Raw genomic sequence first — 20,233 nt, 5'->3', positions numbered from 1 at the left:
CAGCTCAGGACATTTCAGAGTGCTTTGCAACCCATTAACTGACGTTATATTTAAGAGCAGTCACTGTTGCATAGGCAGGTACAGCAAATCAACTGCATACATCAAGGTTCCAGAAACAGCAAATAGGGATGAAGACCAGTTAATCTGGTTTATTTTTGGTCATGTCAGTTGAGGGAGGAGTTTTGGCCTCAGGATAGTAATCGAACTTCCTGTTGTTTGAATGGTTTAACCTGAGCACAGAGACAGGGCCTCAGTTTAAAAGACGCGTTCATGGCCCTGGTGGTCTGGACTGGATATCCATGGCTAACTCATGTGTACTCCGTTTGGTTTAAAACCTACGCTGCTTTACTCCACAGTAAGTAAAACACAAAGGCCAATGGAATTGAGAAGAACTGCTCAATAGAAAAATCGGTGCAACTTCTGTCCACGTATTTACTGAGTATTACATAGAATTTACAGCACAGAAATAGGTCATTCAGCCTCCTCCCACCCCCTGCATATCCTTCTATTCCTTTCGCCCTCATGTGTTTATCCAGCTTCCCCTTAAATGCATCTATATTATTCACCTCAACTACTCCCTGTGGTAGCAAGGCCTGGACAACGTATGTCAGCCAAGAGTGACGTCTCAATTCATTCCATCTTCGCTGCCTCCGGAGAATCCTTGGTATCAGGTGGCAGGACCGTATCCCCAACACAGAAGTCCTCGAGGCAGCCAACATTCCCAGCTTATACACACTACTGAGCCAGCGGCGCTTGAGATGGCTTGGCCATGTGAGCCACATAGAAGATGGCAGGATCCCCAAGGACACATAGTACAGCGAGCTCACCACTGGTATCAGACCCACCGGCTGTCCATGTCTCCGCTTTAAAAACGTCTGCAAACGCGACATGAAGTCCTGTAACATTGATCACAAGTCGTGGAAGTCAGTTGCCAGCGATCGCCAGAGCTGGCGGACAGCCATAAAGGCAGGGCTAAAGAGTGGCGAGTCGAAGAGACTTAGCAGTTGGCAGGAAAAAAGACAGAAGCGCAAGGGGAGAGCCAACTGTAACAGCCCCGACAACCAATTTTTTCTGCAGCACCTGTGGAGGAGCCTGTCACTCTAGAATTGGCCTTTATAGCCACTCCAGGCGCTGCTCCACAAACCACTGACCACCTCCAGGCGCTGACCCATTGTCTCCCGAGACAAGGAGGCCAAAGAGAAAAAGAAGAACTCCCTGTGGTAGCGAGTTCAACATTCTCACCACTCTCTGGGTAAAGAAGGTTCTCCTGAATTCCCAAATAAAAACAAGAAATGCTGGAACCATTCAGCAGGTCTGGCAGCATTACCCGAAACGTTAACTCTGCTTCTCTTTTCACAGATGCTGCCAGACCTGCTGAGTGGTTCCAGCATTTCTTGTTTTTATTTCAGATTTCCAGCATCCGCAGTATTTTGCTTTTATTCTCCTGAATTCCCAATTGGATTTGTTAGTGATTATCTTATATTTATGACTCCTAGTTTCGGTCTTGCCCACAAATGGAAACATCTTCTCTATGTTTACCCTTTCATAATCTTAAAGTCCTCAATCAGGTCACCCCTCAGCCTCCTTTTTTCTAGAGAAAAGAGCCTCAACCTGCTCAGTATTTCGTGATAGGTTAGAGCATTTCAGGTCTGGTAAATTATCCTTGTAAAAATGTTAGAAAAAGAAAAATCAATGCTGTAACAAAGAACGCAGGAATGCTGACCCACTTTGGTGAGTCATCGAACTCAATGCAATGCCACAATCTCAGTTCATTACCTTCACCCCAAGACAATTGCTTGCTTCCTGTACAATCATCTGCTGCCCAGCTAACCCTTCGAGCCTGCATTCTGATTTTGAGCAGTCTCTCTCTCACCATCACTCCAACAGAAATCAAGACAGTTTACCAACACAATGGTATGAATTCTGAATGACAAAACATGGCTAATGAATTGCTTACTGTTTGCATCCTGGGAGAAATTATTTATTTCGCATCGTCAGTCTATCAATCTACAATGCAGCATAGAATTCTACAGTATCGGAGGCCATTTGGCCCATCATGCCAGTCCCACCCCTCTTGCTCTTTCCCCATAGTCCTGCATTCGTTTTCTTTTCAATTATTTATGCCATTCCCTTTTGAAAGTTATTAAGGAATCTGTTTCCACTGCCCTTTCGGTCACGCATTCTAGATCATAACTTGCTGAGTAAAAAAACAAATTCTTTTGCCAATTAGCTTAAATCTCTGCCCTCTGCTTACTGACCCTCTAACCAGTGCAAACAGTTTCTCCCCATCAAAACCTCTCTTGGTTTTGAACACCTCTATTAAATATTTTTACCTTCTCTGCTAAAAGACTTCATTGTGGGAAGGCAACCTCTCTTTGGCAAGCTTTTCCTTAAAAAAATGCACATCTTAATATATCACAATGCGCAAGCTTTTTTCTTTGAAAAAATATGCCACTGAATTGCAAACCATGATAAAGGATAGAAAGGTGGTAGATTCAGTTCAATGTGAGAAAATGTGAAAGATACATATTGAAAGTAAGAACTGAGAAAAACTAAATTTTTAAGGTGGTGGAACTTCAAATAATCAAGGAGAAGGGATGTTGCTTTGTGATGAATGGATACACTAACAGGTGTTTCAACCTCATCCTCCAAAAACACATGCCTCACAGTTGTCTTGGTAAAAGTTGGCCCAGTTCTCCTCCTTTAAGAGGCTCCTTAAAACCTACCTCTGATCAAGCTGTTGGTCATCTCTTTTAATCTCTCGTTATGTGCCTCGGCATCAAATTTTGCCTGATAATGCTCCTGTCAAATGCCTTTGGGATGTTTAACGATGTTTACGGTGTTACACGTGCACTATGAATGGAGGGTTATTGGGAGAAGGCAGGCAAATGGAACTGAGGGAATTGCTCTTTTGGAGAGCCAGCGCAGACATGATGGGCCGAATGGCTGCTTTCTGCACTGTAGCTATTCAGTGAAGTTGTTGTTGTAGGAGCCAGTTGGCAATGGCAACTCCCATATCGCATCGCTTTCACACTCCATGGAATTGGTGCATAAATCCTTGGGACCAGGTGAAATTTACAACTGAAGTTCCAGGTTTAGGTAAGGCCACTGTAAGAAATACTTGTGGGAAATTATCTAACATTACACAACCAATTTTGCCAATGCTATATAGTGGCAACAACATATTGCACAGTTAACCAGGGTAGCTAGAATGTACATTAGGCTTTTGGAGGTCATCTGTTCTAGGTACTTGTTCCTATATTTATCTTCAACAAAATCATTTATATCTACACCCAGTTACATGGCTCAGTATGAAGCAAAGAAAGTTGTAATCAACTTGGAATGCTTCAGTACAGGTGAGGCTTCAATAGCTCATGGATTGTAACTTTCAAGTCAAACTCCATCTTCAGTGCCCACTTGGCTCAGTTGGTAGACCTCTCTTTCGCCCGAGGCAGAAGGTTTGCCGGTTCACTTCCTACTCCAGGACTTGAGCACCAAAAATCAAGGTCGACACTTCAGTGCAGTACTGGGGGAGTGCTGCACTGTCAGAGGTGTTGTTTTTTGGTTGAAACGTTAGACCAAGACCCAAGCCTGTTTGATTGGTTACAAAGATCCCAAGCAGTGCAAAAAATTCTCTTGGTGCCTGGCCAAAATTCATTCTTAAAATTATACCAGCAAATCACAAATTAACTGGTCATTCATATCATTTATTGTTTGTGGAACCTTGCTGTTTACAAATGGAGTGCCACATTTACCCAACACTGATTATACGCCAATAGTAATTAGTGGGCTGCAAAGCACTTTGGGACATCCGAGGACAGGAAAGGCGCTGAACATTTGAGTGTGTTTTATTTACCTTGTGGTTAAACTGCCCCCGAGAGCTCGTGTTAAATGCACTGCCCAACTGGGCCTTATATAAAAAATAGGAGCTGGAATAGGCCATACGGCCCTTCGAGCCTGCTCCACCATTCAATAACATTAAGACTGATCTTCTCCTTCAACTCCACCTTCCCGCACTATCCCCATATCCCTGGAGTCCCTTAGTGTCCAAAAATCTATCGACCTCTGTCTTGAATATACTCAATGACTAAGCATCCACAGTTCTCTGGGGTAGAGAATTCTCAGGCCTAAATGGCCGACCCCTTATTCTGAGACTGTGACCCTGTGTTCTAGATTCCCCAAACAGTGGAAATATTTTCTCAGCATCTACCCTTATGAATTTTATGTTTCCATGAGATCACCTCTCATTCTTCTAAACTCCAGGGAATACAGGCCTAGTCAACTCAATCTCTCCTCATAGGACAATCCCCTCATTCCAGGAACCAGTCTGGTGAACCTTCATTGCACTCCCTCTAAGACAAGTGTGTCCTTCCTTACGTTACGAGATCAAAACTGTACACAGTACTCCAGGAGAAGCCTCTTTGCTCTTATACTCCAATCCTTTGGTAACATAAGTTACAGACAGTGGTGGCGTTATGCTTTATCCATATATGTGCTGAGTTAGGTGAGATGAGGTTGGTGATATTCCAGAGCACTAGGCAGTGATACCACAGTGAGGTATGTGTGTGGATGGTGGGAATGGACAGGCTGTAAATCTTCTGTTCTGCCTCTATGATCAAACGAGCTGCAAACACAGTCTGGGGTTCCACATGAAGGAGGTCCAATTGGGTAAAGTAACAAAAGCTTTCTGGAGAAGAGGGCACTTTAAAAACAAAGACCGTTAGGAACTTTGCTTAAAGCTAGAGACGTCCCACATGAAAACAACAGGGAAAGGCCAACAAGGCTGCCCCACACTCATGATGGCTGCAGCATCGTGACTAGACATTTCCAAACCTCCAGCCAGGTCATTGCTGGGAGAGGCAACAAAAAGAAAAGCACCTAATTTGCAGCAGGTCATGTTCACCCATCATCCCTGTGCTCTCTGCCCTTTATTGGCTCCCTCAATTTTAAAATTCTCATCCTCATTTCAATCCCTCCATGGCCTCATGACTCCCACTTTCTGTAACCTCTTCTAGCCCTACAACCCTCCGAGATCTCTACGTTCATATAATTCTGGCCTCTTGCGCATCCCCGATTTTAATCACTCCAACATTGGTGGCCACGCTTTCAGTTGGCTCAGCCCTAAACTCTGGAATTCCGTCCCTGAACCTCTCTACCTCTCTCTCCTCCTTTAAGACACTCCTTAAAACCTCTCTCTTTGATCACGTTTTTGGTCACCTGTCCTAATATCTCCTTCTATGCCAAATTTAATTTAATATGCTCCTGTAAAGCACCGTGGGATTACATTAAAGATGCTATATAAATGCAAGTTGCTGTTGTTGTAGTAAGGGAAAAAAGTACTCTGGGTAAATTCCTCTCCAACTCCTTTGGAATTGGAACTGGCGTGGTGGCTTTACTCAATGCCAAGAGAACTGTGGCAGTTTGAGGAGAAGAGAAGACAGTCTCCTCATCACCTCTCCACAATAGTGTTGTGGGACGTGGGACCACCTGAAGATACTAAATGAAGGTCACTGGAGGAAGTGATGTCACATCACACATGACCAGGGAGTTGTGGGTTTAGCTCCGTGGACAGCAGCACAGAAGGCTGCTGCTCCCTTGTCTTTCTCTCTCTTTCTCCCCAGAAAACATCAAGTGAAAACCATCTGCAACTCGGGGATCCTCCAAGCTTACAGACCGCTACAGCCTACAACCAGGGGAATAGAGCCAACTACAACTTCTGCCTTCAGGAAAATCCTGAGCAAAGCAAGCCAGCCAAAATACACTTTGACCAACCAAGAACTCCAAGAATACAGCTTCAGCAGAGAATGACTGGATCACCCACTTTACAGACTGTATTTAAGTCCCACTTATTCTGGATTTTAATCCAACCACCAAATCTATTTTCCCTCTTGTTATCTATCCGTGTGTGTATAATTCTCATGTGAATGCGTGTGTGTATGTGTAGCGTTTTTTTTTGGTATTTTTAAATCGGGTTAGAGTGCCAAGTATAATAAACTTATCTCTTTCTTGTTTAAACTCAAGAAAACCTGTCCGATTGGTTCTTTCACGATCTCAGTTAAAGGAAAAAGGTAACACGCTCATGGAGGTGGTAAACACAACCACAGTTTAAAAGGAATAAACCCTTTTGCGGTCAAATAAGAGGAAGGGGCAAGAGGGGAACCTGAGACCCCCTCCTCACCTAGACACAACAGTAAAATAAATAAGTATATAAATAAATAAATGTTCCAGTTACATTATAATAAAGACCCATGTATTCTTTGGATATTACTTGGATTCCTGTGAATCTTACTTGTTCCTTTGGTAAGTGAACTATTGTAATATTACAAATTGTACAAGAAAAGCTTAGGGATTGATGGCGGAAAGTCCGTTTTCACGGGAGAGGAGTGATCAATACTGTAGATGGTCTCGAGTAGAATAGAGGAGGCCAAAGCTCGAGTTAATTGACAGTCCGATGCTGGGATGATGAGATTTTTTTTTAATTCTTTCATGGGATGTGGGCATCGCTGGCCAGGCCAGCATTTATTGCCCATCCCTAATTGCCCTTGAATTGAATGGCTTGCTAGGCCATTTCGAGGGCATGTAAGAGTCAACCACATTGCTGTGGATCTGGTTCACCAACACCACCTTCTCAAGGGCAATTAGGGATGAGCAGTAAATGCTGGCCTCGTCAGTGACGCCCACATCCCATGAAAGATTTTTTTTTAAATTAAAAGGAGTGAAATCTGAAATTTCAGACTACAAGGGGCAATGTTCCATTTTGCAAGGAGAAAAAGAAAAAGTTACAAGAGCAATTAAAAAGTACATTGTACCACGAGATGTGGGACAATCATTACAGTGATTGCACACATCACAAACATCATTTAAGTTTTATTTTGTCAGGAAGGTGTAAACTATTAGTCATGCTGCAACACCATGAAGGAAAATTTCTCAAATAATTTCCAGACAGCTATATAATTTTCAGTGTGTTGTTAATTATTGCAAAGAGTGGAATCTTAAAAGACAGGAACAGGGTCAAACTCCTCGGCAAAACTGCGTTAGCCACTTGAAAACATCAACAGAGCTGAAACCAAATATTTGTAAAGCATGTTGTCCCATCACTCAGAAATGTCACAAAAGTGCTTCAACTTATCACACGTTGCTCTGAACTGCAATGACTTCTATTATACAAGCAAGCAAAGCATACAGTAAGATCCCACAGTGTTAAGATGATCAAGCAGTGTTGGTTGAGAAAAGAACCTCATCCCAGATCCAAGGAGAACTCTCTACTCTTCAGGTAGAGCAACTTGCATTTATATAGCACCTTTACTACAGTAAAATGTCACAAGGTGTTTCACAAATCATAAATCAGACTAAAATTGACCAGAAACCAAGGCCAAGACATTAGGACAGGTGACCAAAGGCTTCGTCAAAGAGGTCGATTTTAAAGAAGCGTCTTTATGGAGGGGAGAGATGTGGAGAGGTTTAGGGAGGGAATTCCAGCACTTGGGATCCAGGTGGTGAAGGTAGGACCACCAATGCAGGAGGGGAGGAATGGTCAGATGGACAACAGGCCAGAATTGGAGGAGTGCGGAGACCTCAGTGGGTTGTAGGGCTGGAAGAGGTCATAAAGGTAGGGAAGGGTGAGGCCATGGAGGGATTTGAATACGGGGGTGAGAATTTTAAAATAGAGGCATTTGAGGCCCAGTGAGCACAGTGGATGATGGGTGAATGGGTGCAAGTTAGGACAGGAGCAGCAGAGGTCTGCATGAGCTCCAGGTCAGGGAGAGTGGAGAATGGATGGCCAGACAGGATTCCTAAACCTAGCTTCAATGTTGGTGCAAAGAGGTAAATACAGGATGAAACCAGGTCTAATCTTCACATAAAAGCAAAATATTGCGGATGATGGAAAACTGAAATAAAAATAGAAAAAAGTGCTGGAAATACTCAGCAGGTCTGGCAGCATCTGTGGAGAGAGAAACCGAGTTAACGTTTCAGGTCTGTGACCCTTCATCAGAACTGACATAGGCTTTGAGCAAGTGAAAGGGGGGGGGGAAAGACAGGTGGTGAAGTGGGGGTGGAAAGAAGAACAAAAGGGAAGGTCTGTGATAGGGTGCAGGGCAGGAGAGATTAAATGACAAAGATGTCATGGAATAAAAGGCAAAGGGAGTGGTAATAGTTGTAGTAAAAGACAAAACATTTGTCCAGAGAGAGTGTTAATGGCAGAATAATGAACAGCTCTGTCCAAAATTAAAAATATGATAAACCAAGTTTAAGGCAGGCGCATGGTTAAAATATAATAAAACAACACAACAATAAAAAAGGCCAGTCATGCTCAAATTGTTGAACTCAATGTTGAGTCTGAAATGCTGTAGAGTGACTAATTGGAAGATGAGATGCTGTTCCTTGAGCTTATGTTGATGTTCACTAGAAAACTGCAGCAGGCCAAGGACTGAAATGTGGGCACGGGAACAAGGTGGTGAATTGAAATGGAAGCAACCGGAAGCTTGGGGTTATGCTTACAGACTAAGAGGAGGTGTTCCGCAAAGCGGTCACCCAATTTGCGTATTGTCTCCCCAACGTAGAGGTGACCGCCTCTGTCTGGTCACTGTTGTTATGCAGGAAATGCAGCAGCCAGTTTGTGCGCAGCAAGCTCCAACAAACAGCAATGCTTAAATGACTAGATAATTAGTTTTTGTGAAGTGGATTGAGGAATAAATATTGGTCGGGACACTGGGGAGAACTCTCCTGCTCTTCAAAATTATTCCGATGCGATCTTTTACGTCCACCTGAGGGGGCAGAGGGGCTTTGGTTTAACGTTTCAACAAAAAAATGCTGCCTCCAGCACTTGCTCAGTACTACACTAGAATGTCAGCCTTGACTTTTGTGTTTAAGTCCTGGAGTGGGATTTGAACCCACAACCTTCTGACTCAGGTGAACGAGTGCTACCCACTGAACCCCAGCTTGTCATGACAAAGTGACACCAGCACAAGGGACACAGAAGTAGCATTGAATTGAATCCTCTTCTTCAATGTGAAGGACTTCCTGACATTCCGTCTGAAATTTTCCTCTGACCATCTTAAACTCACGTCTCTTTGTTCTCTTTAGTGCACACACAACTGTAGCTCAGAGTATCTCACGATGGTTAAACAGGAAGAAATAGCACCACAGGGAATCATTTTCCATTTTGAGAAATGCCAAGCTTTTTCCTTCTCAGACCCTCTCCAGGCCAAACTTTAACTGGCTTCCAGGGATTTTTTCACGGTTTACCACAAGGCAAAATATTTTTTGGCGCACAACTAGAGAGCTTTGATCTATGCTGTTTGATGTTCATCCTAACCATGTAACAGGTTTTGGCTGATAGCGTTAATTTCAGCACCAGCTAAAAAGTAATTATTAAATCGAGAACAAAAGAATGATAGACTTGCATTTCTATAGCACCTTTCATGACCTCGGGATTTCCCAAAGCACTTTACAGCCAGTGGAGCACCTTTGAAGTGTAGTTAATGTAATAATGTAGGAAATGTAGCACCCAAGTTGCGCACAGCGAGCTCCCACAAATGACAATATGATAAATGACCATATAATGCATTTTTATTGATGTTGCTTGAGGGATAAAATTTGGCTAGGACATAGAGGAGAACTGCACTGCTCTTCTTTGATCTGAGGGGGCAGATGGGTTTAACGTCACATCCATAAGAGGTACCTCCAACAGTACCGCACTCGCTCAGTAGCGACTTGGATTATAAGCCCAAGTCTCTGGAGTAGGTCTTGAACTCACGACCTAACTCACAGGCGAGGTTGGCACCCATTGAGCCAAGGCTGAATACCCATATAATGGTGGGGATTATGGCAGAACATTAATTTGCAATGCTGTGGATCTGCTAAATCCATGCTCTGATCCTGCAGTGGAATGTTGCCAATTTCCAGTACATACTGTACAGCCATTATGGGGGATGATAGTGCTGTGGTTTTGTTACTGGACGAGTAATCCTGAGCCAGACTTAATATTCTACAGGCAGTTTAAGAACGTGAATTCAGTTCAAAAACAATCAGAACTAAATGTCTGGTGTCAATAAAAGGAACAGGAACCAGTAAAAATCCAACTGGTTCACTTAGGGGAAGGAAACCTGCTGTTGTTGATAGGTTAAGGGCAATCGGGGGTAGGCAGGAAAGTGGAGTTGAGGCCACAAACCAAGGAAATTACAGACCAGTTAGCCTAACATCTGTGGTGGGGAAGTTGCTGGAGTATGTGATCAAGGATAGGGTGACTGAACACCTGGAAACATTTCAGTTAATCAGGGACAGCCAGCATGGATTCATGACGGGAAGGTCATGCCTGACAAATCTCATTGAATTTTTTGAAGAGGTGACTAAGGTAGTGGACAGGGGAGTGTCTATGGATGTTATTTATATGGACTTCCAGAAGGCATTTGATAAAGTCCCACACAAGAGACTGTTAACTAAGGTAGAAGCCCATGGAGTTGAGGGCAAATTATTGACATGGTTAGGAAGTTGGTTGAGTGGGAGGCGACAGAGAGTGGGGATAGTGGGTAAGTAATCCGATTGGCAGGATGTGACTAGTGGTGTCCCACAGGGATCTGTGTTGGGGTCTCAATTATTCACATTATTCATTAACAACTTGGATGATGGCATAGTAAGTCATATATCCAAATTTGCTGATGATACAAAGTTAGGCAGCATTGTAGACAGTCTAGATAATAGCATAAAATTGCAAAGAGATATTGACAGACTAGGTGAGTGGGCAAAACTGTGGCAGATGGATTTCAATGTGGGCAAGTGCGAGGTTATCCATTTTGGACCAAAAAAGGATAGAGCAGGGTACTTTCTAAATGGGAAGAGGTTACGTACAGTGGATGTCCAAAGAGACTTGGAGGTTCAGGTACATAGATCTTTAAAATATCATGAGCAAGTGCAGAAAATAATCAAAAAGGCTAATGGAATGCTAGCCTTTATATCTAGAGGATTGGAGTATAAAGACACAGAGGTTATGCTGCAGCTGTACAAAACCCTGGTTAGACACCACTTGGAGTACTGTGAGCAGTTCTGGGCACCACACCTTAGGAAGGATATATTGGCCTTGGAGGGAGTGCAATGTAGATTTACAAGAATGATACCTGGACTACAGGGGTTAAGTTACGAGGAGAGATTACACAAATTAGGCCTGTTTTCGCTAGAATTTAGAAGGTTAAGGAGTGATCTGATTGAAGTCTTCAAGATATTAACAGGAAAAGACAGGCTAAAGATAAACTATTTCCACGCGTTGGAGATTCTAAAACCAGGGAGGCATAGTCTAAAAATTAGGACCAGGCCATTCTGGAGAGATGTTAGGAAGCACTTCTTCACGCAAAGGGTGGTAGAGGTTTGGAACTCTCTCCCACAAACAGCAGTTGAAGCTAGAACAGTTGTCAATTTTAAATCTGAGATAGATAGATTTTTGTTAAGCAAAGACATTAAGAGATATGGGCCAAAGGCAGGTATATGGAGTTAGGCCATGGATCAGCCATGATCTCATTGAATGGCAGGACAGGTTCGAGGGGCTGAATTGCCTACTCCTTTTCCTACGTTCCTATATGTTCCCATCACAATCAGATCAGCCCAATCTGGGTTTATATGCGACTCCAGACCCGCACTGACGTATTTGACTCTTAACTACCCTCTGAAGTTGTCTATAAGCCAATCAGTTGCATGAAACCCATGACTAGGGGTTCAAGAAAGCAGCCCACCACCACCTTCAGGCCAACTAAGGATGGAGAACAGACACCAGCCTGGCCTGTGACACCCACACCCTGAGAATGAATAAAAGAAAACAGCCGCAAATAACATTTCTTCCTCAAGATATGCATAGATGACAGTGGCCTTCGGCACAGGTCAAGGCAAGAATACTTAATGAGTACTTTGTATCAGTATTTACTAAGGAAGAGGAATCTGACAAAATATCAGTAGAAGAGGAGAGAGTAGAGACAATGGATTGGGTAAAAATTGAGAGGGAGGAGGTACTGGAAAGGCTGGCTGTGCTCAGGGTAGATAAGACACCTGGTCCAGATGGCTTGCATTCCAGGGTTCTAAAATAAGTGGGGGTGGAGATAGTGGAAGGGATTACCAGAATCTTCCAATCTTCCCTAGATATGGGGGTGGTGCCAGAGGATTGGAGTGACAAATGTATCACCCTTATTCACAAGAAAGCATACAGGGACAGTTCTAGCAACTACAGGCCAGTTAGTTTTACATCAATGGTGGGGGGGGGGGGGGGGTTAGGTTTTAGAAACAAAACTCAGAAGAAAAAATATTAACCGACACTTAGAGAGGTTTGAGTTAATTAAGGTTGGTAGGTAAATTGGCCATTATAAATTGCCCCTAGTATAGGTAGGTGGTAGGGAAATATAGGGACAGGTGGGGATGTGGTCGGAATATGGGATTAGTGTAGGATTAGTATAAATGGGTGGTTGATGGTCGGCACAGACTCGGTGGGCCGAAGGGCCTGTTTCAGTGCTGTATCTCTTAAAAAAAAAGATAGCCAGCATGGATTTGTAAAAGGCAGATCATGCTTGACTAATCTAACTGAATCTTTTGGTGAAGTAACAGAGATGTTGAAGGGAATGAAGGCAAAGTGCTGGATGTTATCTATCAGGATTTTGGATTACAGAGCAAAATTTCAAAATTTGCCGATGGTACCTAACTTGGAAGACTGGCAAACTGTGAGAAAGGCTAGCAGAATGGGTAGACAAGTGGCAGATAGAATTTAATGCAGACAAGTATGTGGTGATACATTTTGGCAGAAGGAAAAGGATAAGGTAATATATACTTAATAGCACAGTTCTAAAGAGTGTGTAGGGACAGATGGACCTTGGGATGCATATGCATCGATCTTTAGAGGCAGCAGGACATATTGAGAGAATGGTTAGTAAAGCATATGGGATTTTGAGCTTCATAAATAGAGGCATTGAGTACAAAAGCAGGGAAGTTATGCTGAACCTTTATAAAGCTCTGATTAGACCCCAACTCGAGTATTGCATCCAGTTCTGGTCACCACACTTTAGGAAGGATGCGAGGGTCCTTGAGAGGGTGAAGAGGAGATTTACTGGAATCGTTTCAGGGATGGAGGATTTTAGTTGCACAGTTAGGTTGGAGAAGCTGGGGTTGTTCTCCCTGGAGCAAAGGAGATTGAGGGGAAATTTAATAGGGGTGTACAAGATTATGACAGACTTAGATAAGTTAGACAAGGAAAAACTGTTCCCATTAATGATGGTACAAGGACTAGGGGACACAGATTTAAGGTTTTGGGCAAGAGATACAGGAGAAATATTAGGAAGATGTTCTTTTACGCAGTGAGTGGTAATGACTGGAACTGGCTGCCCAGGAGGGTGGTAGAAGTGGAGACAATCAATGATTTCAAAAGGAAATTGGATAGGCCCTTGAAGGAAATAAAACTTGCAGGGCTACAGTGATCGAGCAGGGGAGTGTGGCTGACTGGATTGCTCCACGAAGAGCTGGCATGGACTCGATGGGCTGAATGGCCTCCTTCTATGCTATAAATACTTGGCTCAACAGATCAACCAACTGCCTTGAGCGACTGCAGAAGTTTTGCCAATCCCACTCTTGTTGGAGAGCATTCCACATATTAATTACGCTATCAGAAGTGAATCTTTATATGAATTAGGACTTGGAGATCAGTCCTGACATTTATTCCCAGTATGCCATTTTGTCCTGCAGTCATGGTTTAACTTGAAGTTGTGCTTAGGATTAATTTCATTTCGCATAATACATCCCTCTATAAAGACCCCATCTCAGTCACCTCTTTGAAGCTGACAATCTCCAACATTTGTTGATAACTTAGTCTCTGATGAGAGGGATCGGCCTCGAGGCCCCAGTGAAAAAATTGTTTATCAACAACTGGCATTTATATATAGCAACTTTAAACTAGTAAACCTTCCAAGGTGATCTACAGCGGAGTTATCAAACAAAATTTGACACCGAGCCATGTCAGGGGCTATTAGGACAGGTGACCAAAAGCTTGGTCAAAGGGTTAAGTTTTAAGGAGTGCCTCAAAAGGAGGAGGGAGAGGTAGAGAGGATTAGGGAGGAATTTTCAAAGCTTAAAGCTGAGGCAGGTGAAGGCACGACCATCAATGGCGGAGCGATTAAAATCAGGGATGCACTAAAGGCCAAATTTGACAGCTATTTCAAAGGGTTAACTACATTTGTAGGACTGGAGAAGGTTACAGAGATAGGGAAGGGCGAGACCATGTAGGATCTCAAAACAGGGATCAGAATTTTTTTTAATTGAGGCAATGCCCAACCAGGAGCCAATGTCAGTCAGCAAGCAAAGGGGTGATGAGTGATCAGGATTTGATGCAGGTGAAGCAACAGAGTTTCGGATGAGCTCAAGTTGATACAGAGTGGAAGATAGGAGCCCATCCAGGAGAGCACTGGAGTTGTTGTATCTAGAGAGAACATTAGGGTTTTAACAGCAGATAAGCTGAGGCAGGAGTGGAGTTACTATTGTTAGAAGCACAGTAATGAGCAATTGGAGCTCAGGTGCCTGTAGCTTAAACCATCTACACCCTTGAACTAAAAGTGCAAGACCTCATGTTTTATACTGCATTCAGATTATCAGCAGGTAGTCTCTAACACAGCTCACACTGCCTGGATGGAACTACAACTGCCCTTCCCAGGAGAATCCTCTGTTCATTAACTCCTCATTCAGCAGATAAAAACTGTTTACAGATTTGTGGGCGGTAATATCAAACAAATATTTAAAAGCACTGCCAAGTAGGTTGAGAAGGTAGTGAGATTAGCTCCTCGCTGTGAGCCAGAGTGTGATGAGAAAAGGAGAACAATCTCGCACTACCTCCCTCCATAGAAATAAACCTTTTGTATTGTACCATTAAAAGGATCAAAACTATCAGCTTTATTTATTTTTATTCGTTCTTGGGGTGTGGGTCTCAGTATCACACTGGGAGCGCCGACCTGGATAATGTGCTCAGGTCTCTGAACTTGGACTTCAGAAATCAAATGCCTAATCAAGACTTATTAGAGAGTGAAAATCCATTGGTGGCTTGAAGTGCAGAATTTTGTGTGAAAATGCCCGGTTCTGACATTAAGAATAGTGTTGTGTTGTCTCTTAGTCTAAGACAGCTTTTACAAAATTCTTGAAAGAAAATAGCATCTGGTGATGACATCAGCAGTTCTATTTCTTGGTAAAGGATTGACTGCACACTACACGTTTATAAGAGAATTTCTCAGAGGGTCTATTGACAACACTATCAGCCAATGCATCGGAGGCAGGGTGGGACCTAGGACAGGACTCACAACAAGAAGTCTATTTTACAGCAAAGACTATTTAAACAGTGCACTACAGAAGACTGTCTACTGAGTCTATTTAAAATGAGTATCTGTAAACCATAGCAAACAGAACTCATGACTGGAGTAGGTTGATTTATGTCTCCTGATGAAAACAGGATTATTTCTCCAGCAAAATGCAGTGAGTGGAGGATAGCTATATAATTATTTCTTATTCTTTCATGGGATGTGGGTGTCACTGGCTAGGCCAGCATTTGTTGCCCATCCTAATTGCCCTTGAACTGAGTGGCTTATTAGGCCATGTCAGAGGGCAGCTAAGAGTCAAACCACATTGCTGTGGGTCTGGAGTCACATGTAGGCCAGACCAGGTAATGACGGCAGATTCCCTAAAGGACATTAGTGAACCAGATGGGGTTTTTAACAACAATCGACAATGGTTTCATGGTCACTATTACACTAGCTTTTAATTCCAGATTTATTAATTGAATTCAAATTTCACCATCTGCTGTGGTGGGATTCGAACCCATGTCACCAGAGCATTAGCCTGAGGAGCTGGATTACTAGTCCAGTGACATTACCACTACACTACCGCTTCCCCATAAATACAAATTATGTGCGGAAGATTAATCCCTGACTCCAGGCATGACTGACAGGGGGAATTACCCAATCATCTCTATTTTGGTCAGGAATAGTGGTGTCATTATTTGGAGAGAAAGGAAGTTTTGCATCAATATAGTGCCTTGCACAAGCTCAACATCCCAAGGCACTTCACAGTCAATGAAGTATCTTAAAAGTGTAATCACTGTTGTAATGTAGGAACCGTGGTATACAGCTAGGACTACTCCAAACGAGCTTGAGCTCATTGCTGGAAACTGCTGCTTGGGTGGATATTAATGACCTTGGTGTAAAGCTGAAGATATTACAGAACCTTTGTCTCATGATAATGAAATATGCAAAACCTGCGCAACTGGCAATGCCTGGAAGTGTTGAACTCATCTAATATTCAGGTTCCCCATTCTGACCCTCAGGTGAATTGCAGAGGATCCCACCCCTCCCAGTTGATTGCACTGCTGACATCAATGCAGGATTAGGCAAATATCAAGCAACCACCTGAAGGTAACTCCCAACATATGACTCTTTTATTCAAAGAACAGGTTTTAACACCAGTGCTGAACACACGCCAAGAAGAAAGAGACACAGGTTTAACCTACACTTCGTCTGGGGATCTAAAACCTGGTGGCTTTTTCCGCTTCGTCTGGGGATCTAAAATGGACCGGGTCCGGAGGGACACGATGTTCAAATCTCTGGACATGGGCGGGAAAAATGTACCCAACGTGGCCCTCATCCTGATGACCACCTTCGTGTGCAGCTGCATCAAGCTATGTGTAGATCCCCAGTATGCAAACTCCAAGTGTCACTACGTGCTGAGGTTCTATCTGTCCCCGATGTTGCGAAGGATGGGCCTGGTCACATTGCCGCGGAACGCACCATGCAGTTGGGCGGCGCCGTACCACCTATCCTTCGTGGAGCAGTTTCTGCGGAAAAACACCTTTGACCACCGGTCCATCAGGCAGTGGTCTGCACGGAATGTCCTCAAGGCCCTACGGGAAAAGGAAACGGTGGATCCTGTCGGATGGTTCCCCGAGCAGACCGTCAAAGTCATTTGGCGGAATGCCTCATCACCAGAACTTTCAAACAAGCACCAAGACGTAGCTTGGCTGGTGGTGAGAAGGGCCCTCCCCGTCAGATCCTTCATGCACACCCGAAGTCTCGCCCACTCCGCACAGTGCCCCCGCGTTGGCTGTGGTGGGGAAGAGACGGTCGCCCACCTCCTCCTGGAATGTGCCTTTGCAAAGCAGGTGTGGAAAGAGATGCAGTGGTTTTTGTCAAGGTTCATCCCAAGCAGCTCTGTAACACAGGAGTCTGTGCTCTACGGGCTGTTCCCAGGGACGCACACCGAGACAAACATCAACTGCTGCTGGAGGACTATCAATTCGGTGAAAGACGCCCTTTGGTCTGCCCGAAACTTGCTGGTCTTCCAGCGCAAAGAGTTGTCCACCACCGAATGTTGCAGACTGGCACATTCCAAGGTCCAGGACTACGTGCTGAGGGACGCACTTAAGCTTGGGGCAGCCGCAGCAAAGGCTCAATGGGGAAAGACCACAGTGTAAGGTTCCCCCACCAAGCTGGACTGAGGGGCTGGATCCATGGGAAACCCCTCGAACTGTATCGTTAATATTCTGAATTGCTGTAAATGTAAAACTGTAATTGACATGACAATTGTGAAACAGAAGGGTTGGGAAGAAACTCATGACAGTATTGAAAGAAACTGATCTCTTTTGCAATGTTTGTATTTTTTGGTGTGGTTTGGAAACTGTTTGGCAATGTAATTTTTACAGATTTTTATGAATAAAGTATATTTTGGAAAAAAAAAACAGGTTTAACCTACGCTGTACCAGAGCTTTAAAACAAACCTTAACAGCAGCTCAGGAATGGATAACAGTGCTACAAGGTTAAAGATCGAGCTTACATTTCTATAGCGCCTTTCATGAACTCAGGATGTCCCAAAGCACTTTATAGCCAAAGTACTTTTGAAGTGTAGTCACTGATGTAGGAAACATTGCAAGACCCCACAAACAGCAATGTGATAATGATCAGATCATCTGTTTTAGCAATGTGGAGATAAATATTGGCACTGGACACTATTAGGATCCTTTATATCAATCCAATAGGAACAGAACGGAGCCTCAGTTTAACACCTTATCTGAATGATGGTACCCTGACAGTGCAGCACTCTCAGTTCTGCACTGAGTGTGACAATCTACATTGCGTTCAGGTGCCTGGCGTGGGACTTGAACCTACAACGTTCTGACTCAAAGGCGAGAATGCGACCCTCTGACTCACGGCTGGCACTTTATGAATGCCAAAACCCCACCACCAACCTGCATTTATATAGCGCCTTTATTGTAATCAAACTTCCCAATGTGTCTTACAGGAGCATTATAAAGCAAAATTAGGCACCAAGCCACATAAGGAGATATTAGGACAGATGGCCAAAAGCTTGCTCAAAGAGGTAGGTTTTAGGGAGTCTTGAAGGAAGTAAAAGTGGCCGAGAGATGGAGAGGTTTTGGGAGGGAATTCCAGAGCTTAGGGCCCAGGCAGCTGAAAGCACAGCCACCAATGGTTGAGCGATTAAAATCAGGGATGCTGAAGGCCCGAATTAGAGAAGTGCAGAGATCATGGCAGGGGCTGGACTGGAGGAGATTAGAGAGATAGGGAGGGAGGAGTGAGGCCATGGAGGGATTTGAAAACAATGATGTGAATTTTAAAATCAAGGCTTTGTTCAACCAGAGCCAGTGTTGATCAGCGAGCACAGGGGTAATAGGTGAACACAGACTTGGGAGGTGACAAGAAGTTCAAGATCTTGGAAAACAAAAAGGGAAGAATGAGATGGGGTGGTAGTTTGAAGAGCGACAGGATCAAGGGTTGTTTTTTTCACAAGAGTGCTGATGATGGCAGATTTACAGAAGAGGGAGACAGCACCTGGACAGGGAGAACCATTAACAATATCAGCTGGCATGAGGGCCAGGAGGGGAGGTTGGGTGGTCAGCAGTTTAGCAGGAATAGTGCTGAGGGAGCAGAAAGTGGGTCTCCTTAACAAGAGGAGCTCAGGGAGTGCATGAGGGGAGGTAGGAGAAAAACTAGACAAAGATGCAAGCTCAAGTCTAGAGCAGGGGGATCTTTAGAGGAAATTTAACCTGAAGAGATCAGAGGGGAAACCTTCTTGTATGGATGTTGGTAAAGAGTGCACATCTGAAATGCCATGCACACACAAGGCTGCTGCCCCCTTTTTACATTCGGCTGTTCCCTGTTTCATTCAGAAAAAAATGGTGGCGAACTTTGCAGCTTTTTCCAAGGTAAACACATTTGGTTGACCGGGCAGCAGTGATCCCTGCTCTCCTATTTGCTTCGGAGACTTGGACAAGCTACAGCAGGCACCTCAAAACAATGGAGAAGTACCACCAGAGGTACCTCTGCAAGATCCTCCAAATCTGGTGGCAAGAAAGGCAGACAAACAACGGCGTCCTCTCCCAAGCCAACCTGCCCAGAAATGGAGCGCCATGACCCAAAACCAGCTCCACTGGACGGGACATGTCGTTCACATGCCTGACACCAGACGCCAGAAGCAGCTGTTCTACTCTCGGTAGGAGAGTCCCAGCAGGACAGCGGAAATGCTTCAGAGACGTCCTCAAAGCAGCCCTAAAGGGATCAAACATCCCCATCGACCCGTGGGAGTTCCTGGTCCATGACCATCCTAGATGGAGAAAGCTCTTTCGGGAAGGCATCGTACACCTCGAGGGACTTCGTCGGGAATATGTGGAGGCAAAGTCAAAGTGTCAGAGGCAGCTCACAAACCTCCAAACTACTCATCTACCTGACCCTTCAAGCACCCCATGTCCCTTATGTGGCAGAGTCTGCAGATCACACATTGGACTCATCAGCCATCTCAGAACCTATCGAACCAGAGAGGAAGCAAATCACCCTCGATCCTGAGGGACTGCCTAAGACAACGACATTTGGTGTATTCCAGTGTAACAGCTCTGAACTCAGTTAGCGATGGTGCAGTTAATTTTGGAGATGATCATTTTCATTTCCCCACGGGATTCTTGCTCCCCTCTCGCCCCCAAAAGCAAAGTCCTCTTTAATCAAGAGGCAGTCATCAAAATCAGAATTGCACCTCAGGTACAGCAGAGAGCCAGCTATACCCAAAAGTAGTAGTCAGGAGCAAAGATATTAGGTCACAACTTCGAGCGGTTTTAACACGATGAAAATCAAACAAACAGAGACTTGTTTGGATTCTAGCCTTGCATTAAAGCAAAAAGCATCGAGTAGCGAGAAAGTACTTTCTGCAAAAAAACAAATAGAAGCTGGAG

General features: G+C 44.1%; 1 protein-coding gene across 11 annotated transcripts in view; it reads right to left on the bottom strand.

Annotated features, from left to right (window-relative positions):
* ppfibp2b (PPFIA binding protein 2b) overlaps positions 1–20,233 on the bottom strand; it is a 279,873-nt gene that overhangs the window by 199,638 nt on the left and 60,002 nt on the right. The window lies entirely within an intron of this gene.

The sequence above is a fragment of the Heterodontus francisci genome, chromosome 14 (genome assembly GCF_036365525.1).
Source record: "Heterodontus francisci isolate sHetFra1 chromosome 14, sHetFra1.hap1, whole genome shotgun sequence".
NCBI classification, from domain to species: domain Eukaryota; kingdom Metazoa; phylum Chordata; class Chondrichthyes; order Heterodontiformes; family Heterodontidae; genus Heterodontus; species Heterodontus francisci.
Note: the sequence above shows the minus strand (reverse complement) of the source record. Positions and strands in the feature narration are given on the sequence as shown.